At 38.8% G+C, this 7,037-nt stretch overlaps 1 long non-coding RNA gene across 1 annotated transcript; it reads right to left on the bottom strand.

Moving 5' to 3' along the window:
• Positions 1-5,011: 5,011 nt before the first annotated feature.
• On the bottom strand, positions 5,012-6,542 carry LOC307001569. Its single transcript, XR_013798267.1, has 3 exons — positions 6,439-6,542; positions 5,430-5,503; positions 5,012-5,078 (listed from the first exon to the last, which is right to left on the bottom strand). It is a non-coding gene; the product is annotated as an uncharacterized lncRNA (long non-coding RNA).
• Positions 6,543-7,037: the final 495 nt, after the last annotated feature.

The following is a 7,037-nucleotide window of genomic DNA, read 5'->3' as shown; positions in this document are numbered from 1 at the left end:
TTATATTTTAGCAGTATAAACAACAGGGAATGATAGTAAATAATGATTCAAAACGGAAAGATATACGAAGCTACAGACACAAATCAATCGGCCCGAGTGAGTGAGTGTGTGCGTGTGTGTGAGAGATTGTGTGTGTGAGAGTGTGTGTGAGAGATTGTGTGTGTGAGAATGAGTGTGTGTGTGTGTGTGTGTGTGTGTGTGTGTGTGTGTGTGTGTGTGTGTGTGTGTGTGTGTGTGTGTGTGTGTGTGTGTGTGTGTGTGTGTGTGTGTGTGTGTGTGTGTGTGTGTGTGTGATTGAGTGAGTGAGTGAGTGAGTGTGTGTGTGTGTGTGTGAGATTTAGGGCTGGGCGATATGTAAAAAATATGTTATCGATAATCGCCTTAAAAAAATACCGCGATATCCGATTATATCGTCTACCCAAGCCCCGCCCCCAACACGCCCCGCCGGAGACGTCACTGCCGACATATACAGTTAACACAAGTCATGTTGAGTTTGGCTGCACTTTATCTATAGCCTGCAATTCAGTTAGTTTAATTTAATGATTGACACGTTAAAGGTTTTACTTTGTTAGTTTGAGCTTAAACGAGCATAAAACATTAGCTTTGCTTATGTTAGTGTTGCTAATAATTTCCACACTGTTGACTGTTTTACTTTCTCAACCGTTTAAGACAAAACCGACTGGTTACGGGCATTTGAACTTGAAAAAACGCGTTTAGGCTACTGACGTCTTTCCGTGGTTGAAACAACAATTCTTCTGATGTTTATTCATGTTTATTTGATGCTATAAATTCACTAGAAGGATAATTGTGAGGTATAATTCTGTGTATTTGTCCGTGTACTATATGAGAGACGGCTCTTTGTAAGAGTGCAGCACAGAAAACAGCGCGCGACATGTTCTCTCGCGTCTTGCGTTTAAAGAATGCTATCAAGAAGAATCGGTTTTCTATTCCTAATCCTACTCATTTTTGGATATTGATGATTATCGTCTGTAAACAGACTGTTATAATCGGCATTGCGATAATTGCGAGACATCATCGATATACGATAATATCGTCATATCGCCCAGCCCTAGTGTGATTGAGTGTGCGTGTGTGTATATAATTCAATGTTAGGCTGCATAGATTAGGTCAGCCGGAACCGGGAACACTCCCCATAAATCCTGATGTACTCGTTACATCATAAGAAGGATGGCGCCTACGCTACTACTACGCGCCTACGCTAATGTTAGTCTCTCTGTTTATCTGAGGTTTGCCGCAGCCCGCCGGATCCAGGCCGTATCCAGATCTGATGAAGGACCAGCGCCCGGACACGACGACGACACCGCAGTCTTGAAGTGTCCACCAGTCTCTCCCCTGTTCCTGAAGTCCGCCGGATCCCGGCCGGATCCAGATCAGATGGTGGACCTGCACCTGGACACGTATTACAACAACAACAACTTTATAATATTTGAATGATATAGTACGCCTCACTTATTTCTGGTTATGTTTACTTTCAATGTACTGTGGTCAATGAGATGTCAGTGTTCGTCTAAACTGGCGAGTGTGTGAGAACAGAGGAGTAACATCAGTGCGAACCACCAACATTTGTTTATTGGGATTAAATATTTTAACCATTCTGTGTCATTTTTCAATGTCAATCTTTTCACTATTTACACGTTTGTGCCCAAAATGCTATAATATTCAAAGTAGTTGACTGTGATTCTCCTCTAAGCTGTGTGCGTTATTGATTAAATAGCCTAGCCTGTTTAACAATGGTACATTAACATGGGAAACACTGACCAACAATGCCCTGATTTCAGTTAAAATGGCAAATCATTGGCTCCATGTTGCCTATAGGCGGATCTTTTGTGACGTCATTGTTTATGTTTGTCACGTTGCATCATGGGAATCGTGTGGCAAGAAACACCGCTAGATACCTGTAATTTGATTGTTTTGCACGTTTGGAGGAGGATTTAGAGAAGAGGATGGTTCACTCTTGCTGTGTGGTCGATTGTACGGCTCGTTGGAGGCCTGATAAAAAGTTTTTTTTAATTCCCTCCGAAAAGGATCGCGAAAAACGAAAGAAATGAAGTGGTTGTGTGCAATTAGGCGATTGAACCTGGACGCTCCGAAGAAAGCCTGGATTCCTGCAGCTTCTGATCGAGTTTGTGAGGCTCATTTTGTTCATGGTCAATCTTAGTAACTATGTATTTATAGAAGATTGAATAAAAAAATAAAATAAAACTGAGTCAAATCAACCGAGTCATATGTTTTCGCGTTCTGATTCAGGAGTCTTTTAGCACGATCACTGCTTTCTGTTTGGCAGAAAAGATCGGCCCAACTTTTCGAGAAACAAAATAATCATAGGCCTCCAGACTTTTGAAAGCCTTTAATCTTTCATGAGTGAAGGGTCCAGGGGTTTCTATTAAATAAGAATAAATGTCTCCCCAGCAGATTGGTGGCCAAGACACGGGCGAGTCGGACCAACGTTTTTTGTCATCTCAGATCTCATATGGGCTTTGAATAACTTTGATTTTGTCACCAATACAAAATTTTGAGCTTCTCTCCAAACCTCCTCCGGTCTTAAGATGTTAAAGTGCTTATATATTGCGTACAAAGATGTCAACAAAGATCCTCCTATTGTTTGAGTCTCGAGACTGCGTTTGTGAACTGTACCTCACTACTGTGTCTATAGACTGGTGTTTGCATAAACTCTGATGATTGCTGGACTGACCTGCTCTCACACACGCTCCTCAAGTTCCTCATTCACTGCTACTCCCCATCAAGCGGACGGCAGCAGGCTCAAGACTGGTGCTCATCTCGGCCTCGTCCTGCTTGACACAGTAACACAATTAAATAATGTTTCAAATATCAAGAATCATTAAAACTGCTCGACTGAAGAACTGGCTGTTGTGACAGTAATTTCATCTATTAAACAAATCAAGTTATTTATTAGTCTGCAGACCTGCCAACCTTGAAATTATGTTTGAGGACCATCAGTGGGACGGGACACGGGATTGGGTGGGGTTATATATTCACACAGTTTTGAGAATGCAAGACATACACAAACACACGCCTATCTTCATAATTCTAGTTTGACCCAAATCAAAAAGTTCACTTGCACCGCACTGAATGGGCCACATTATAATGCACACTACATTATAATAAAGTGAAAGTTTAAGTTTCAATACGGCTCAAAACTATTTTTATTCATGATTAATATTGCATTGCATAATGTTTGCTGGTCAAGTCTAAAAGTAAGAAACCAATAGAAAACAGTAAAAAACAAACAAACATAAGAACATTGTGTGTACATGCGATTCATTTAAAATAGGCTACTTAATGTATTATTCCAATATCCAAATATGACACTAAATCCCACAGAAATAGGTTTTATATTTGTGCTGTCTTTGCATTTGATCATTGCACATTATAAACAGGACACGCATTAGCTGAATAAACGTTAGCCAATACACACATACATAGAAAACTGTAGACAGGACCAATAGTAGCAAAACGAATCACTTATTCTAAAAAGAATATCAAGTAGGCCTATATAATGAAGGGTTTTGTTAACGGTATTTTAAAGATTTTTACAAATGGATAATGATGGATAATGCAAAATGCTTTCTGATATTTTGCTACGAAAAAAACACAAGCAAGAACAAAATTTAGACTACAGTTGCCCGTCTTCTCTCTCTGTGCGCGCGTCTGTGAGAGAGCTCGCGCGGTACTTTTAAATCCATAAGTAATTACCACGCTAGTTTTCATACTGAATTAATATGTAACATGATTAGGTACTTTAGTTATTTTTAACACAATAACATTACACATTCATGCTACATTTCTCAACACTGAGAATGAATAAAGAAATGCTTGTTTCTCCAGACTCGCAGTTGTCAGTCCTCCACAAGGCAGAGCACTTTCATAAAGCCAGAGCACTTTCAAGTTTATTTAGATTATATTGTTCAGAGTGATTATGAATGACAGAGCGTATTTTTAGAGTCAATCCATGCGATCACGCAGAGGATAAAGTTAACTCAATTCAATATTTCCACATCTCCCCCAGCCTGTTGACCGTGAGGAGTCAGACGCACCGAGACTACTGTACTGTCCTCGCTTCAGAAACCCGTCAGACGGCGGGAGTGGAAGGGGGATCGAGCGGGATTCTGTGTTGCCGTCTCTATTCAATCATAAGCCTTACGCATTTGTCAATCATCCTGGCGTGCTATTTGGGGAATGAACCAGCGCTATGATCGGTCGAACTCTTCTTCTTCTGCTGTTGCTTGATTTGAGGACAGCGCTTGCACTAGGTTTTTGTGTAGTTTAGAGTGACAAATCGTACCAGCGTACTTTGAGGTCAAAATGCGAACAGGTTGGCAGGTCTGAGTCTGTTCTCTCTCAAATAATGTCTTTTTGATTTAAAGGCCTGAATTGATGAAACAAAAAAACATCTCTTTTCCTTACTTCATTGGCAAAATCTGCAAACATATCCATGTTCTCTGTAGTTAAGACTTCTTCTTCTTATTTAAGTTCTGCATCATCACCCGGCAGATTTTCTGTGAAAGTTTTCAGAAGAGAGCGGATTAATCACGTTTGATCTTTCTGTAGTAGGCGAGTACACGTGAGGTGTTCACCTTGACATACAAAGCCTTTGTTGCTGTTACTATGACATGAGCATTTAATCACTGCTAACATTCATTATCAGTCCCCTGTGTTTTACACTTTGCTCATCCGTCATCAAGCTTTGACACTTCTTGAAAAATGTCAGTGCAAGTTGCTTTTAGTTAAAACATGTTCAGTTCAAACATGCATTTTAGTCTAATGGCGTGCTATCAATCATCATCAAACCTGGATTTGTGGACGGCGCTTGCAAGAGGAAATAAACCGCTCCCAAGCTCTTGGCTCCAAGACGAAACGCATCTTTCCTTTAAGCTGAAAGAATGCAAATGGAATTATCTTTCAAGATTTAATTTCTATAGTGGCACCATGTATCAAATGTGCTGTCACAACTCGCAACACATAATCTCACCTGCACTCCCTTCACATCAAATTTCATGGAGAGCATGTTTCCGTCTATAGTGGCATTCCCCTCGTAACTGAAAAAAGATGTCGGAGAGGACACGTTAGGTTTGCTTTTAACTCTTTACAAATAAATTGAACCATTCTGCTGAATTTATTCCAAACAACTCAAACTTGATGGAAAACTAAACAAAAATGGAGTCTCTAAATAGGATATACACTCATGTTATGTTACAAATCTGAGTTGGCTGCAGTTTGACGGTCAGGTTTTGTCAGCTTGTGAAATACAGACACAATATCGATTACATTAGACTTTTAAATCACTCCCTGATAGACAATAGACAATTGACTCATTATAGGGCCTCATGATTGCATGAGAAGCTCAAATATATCTCAATCTCAAATCAGTAAATAGATATATGCGTCACCTGATGTCCATTTCTAACACTAGGTTTTCATCTCCATCGTTTGACAGAACCTTCACTCGAGCAATCTCAAACGGCTGTAAAATGAAGAAAGGTTAAGTTGTAGAAGATAAAAATGTGCAGCCAAAACTCTAATACAGGGCAAATCTGTTGTTTCTTTATGCATTTATTATTCCATAACACTGCAATATAGTCGTTTTTTAGGTCAGTAGATTTTAGGTTAATATTAAAGTAATTTAACAACATATTTGCTTGTTCATGGTTCTCTGATGTCAGCTAATGGTCACATGACAAACTATCTTTTTAGTGCTTTAATTTGATTGTTTAGATTTTACAATTCTTTTTTTAATTTGACATTTTATAATTTCATTATTAGCATTTCATTATCAGCTCATAAACACCCGCAGTAATAATTCAATAGCTATTTTTAAACATCAGAAATGTAAATGAGCTACATTTTTTACAGCCTTATGTATGAAGGTAAATAAATAAAGCATGATTGCTTTACAGGCTGTGCACCAGTAGGCTGACTATATGAGTCCGTACTGAATTTCGAGCTGATATGTTAAGAAAGAAAATATTCAGTCTGTGTATTCAGTGCATGTGTCCTGCTCATATCAGTTTGTAATGTTGATGCTGCTGAATGTAGGCCTAGTATCTGCACTACTGCATGCATAATTTCACCCGTCTACTGATCGAGAGGATCCCAGAATTATTATTATTATTTTACTAAAATGAGTTACAATAATATTGTTTCCCTTTAACGTGTATTTTAAGAGCATCTCTAAAAACAATTTCTCACCTGCAATGCCATCGCGTAACCACTAGATGGCTGTATAGCCCTATATGTGTACATATCAAGATGCTGTTTTTCCCCAGGATGCTGGGTTTTTATATACAGACATAATAAGTTACTTTTTGTCAAAGTTGAGTTCGTTGATTTAGAACCAGTTTTTTTGTATTACAGGTGTGTGTGTGTGTGTGTGTGTGTGTGTATGCTTTCATGTATAACCTTGTCAACGTCTATGTTGGTTAACCACTTCCAGCCTGGAAGGAATTCCGTGATCTTCTTCTTTAAACATGCAGCTATATTTGGCCAGAGCCGCTTGATTATCTTGAGAAATAGACAGAAAGAGAAAGACAGTGTCATATTTTTAGTTGATATTAAAGTCACCATGAAATCGAGAATGGACTATTATTATCTTTAATAGAATATTGTAGTATTTATTGTAAATTGCTCATCCGTGCACAACTTTTTGTTTAAATTCATGTGCCCTCATTCATATTCAAAATCTCATCATTCATCCACATCTCATCTCTTCTCTGATGATGTGTTCACTGGCGTGAGGCCGCTCTACATCTTCTCTTGTTCGAGAAGCCGTTTCTCTTGATATACGTCACAATTAGGGGTGGGACAAATAGTGTGATAGGAGAATATATACGATGGTGCCAAATATTGATATTTTAATTAATAAAATAAGGCGCTCTAAATAGATTTCCCTGCTCCCAGCTTTGCTACTTCATGTCTCCTCGAGTTGGCGCTCAACACATGAATAAGGGAAACGGGAACATAAGTTAACTAGCCTAAGAAAAATAGCTTTTTAACCCTTT

This window comes from Phoxinus phoxinus (genome assembly GCF_949152265.1).
Source record: "Phoxinus phoxinus genome assembly, chromosome: 1".
Taxonomy (NCBI): domain Eukaryota; kingdom Metazoa; phylum Chordata; class Actinopteri; order Cypriniformes; family Leuciscidae; genus Phoxinus; species Phoxinus phoxinus.
Note: the sequence above shows the minus strand (reverse complement) of the source record. Positions and strands in the feature narration are given on the sequence as shown.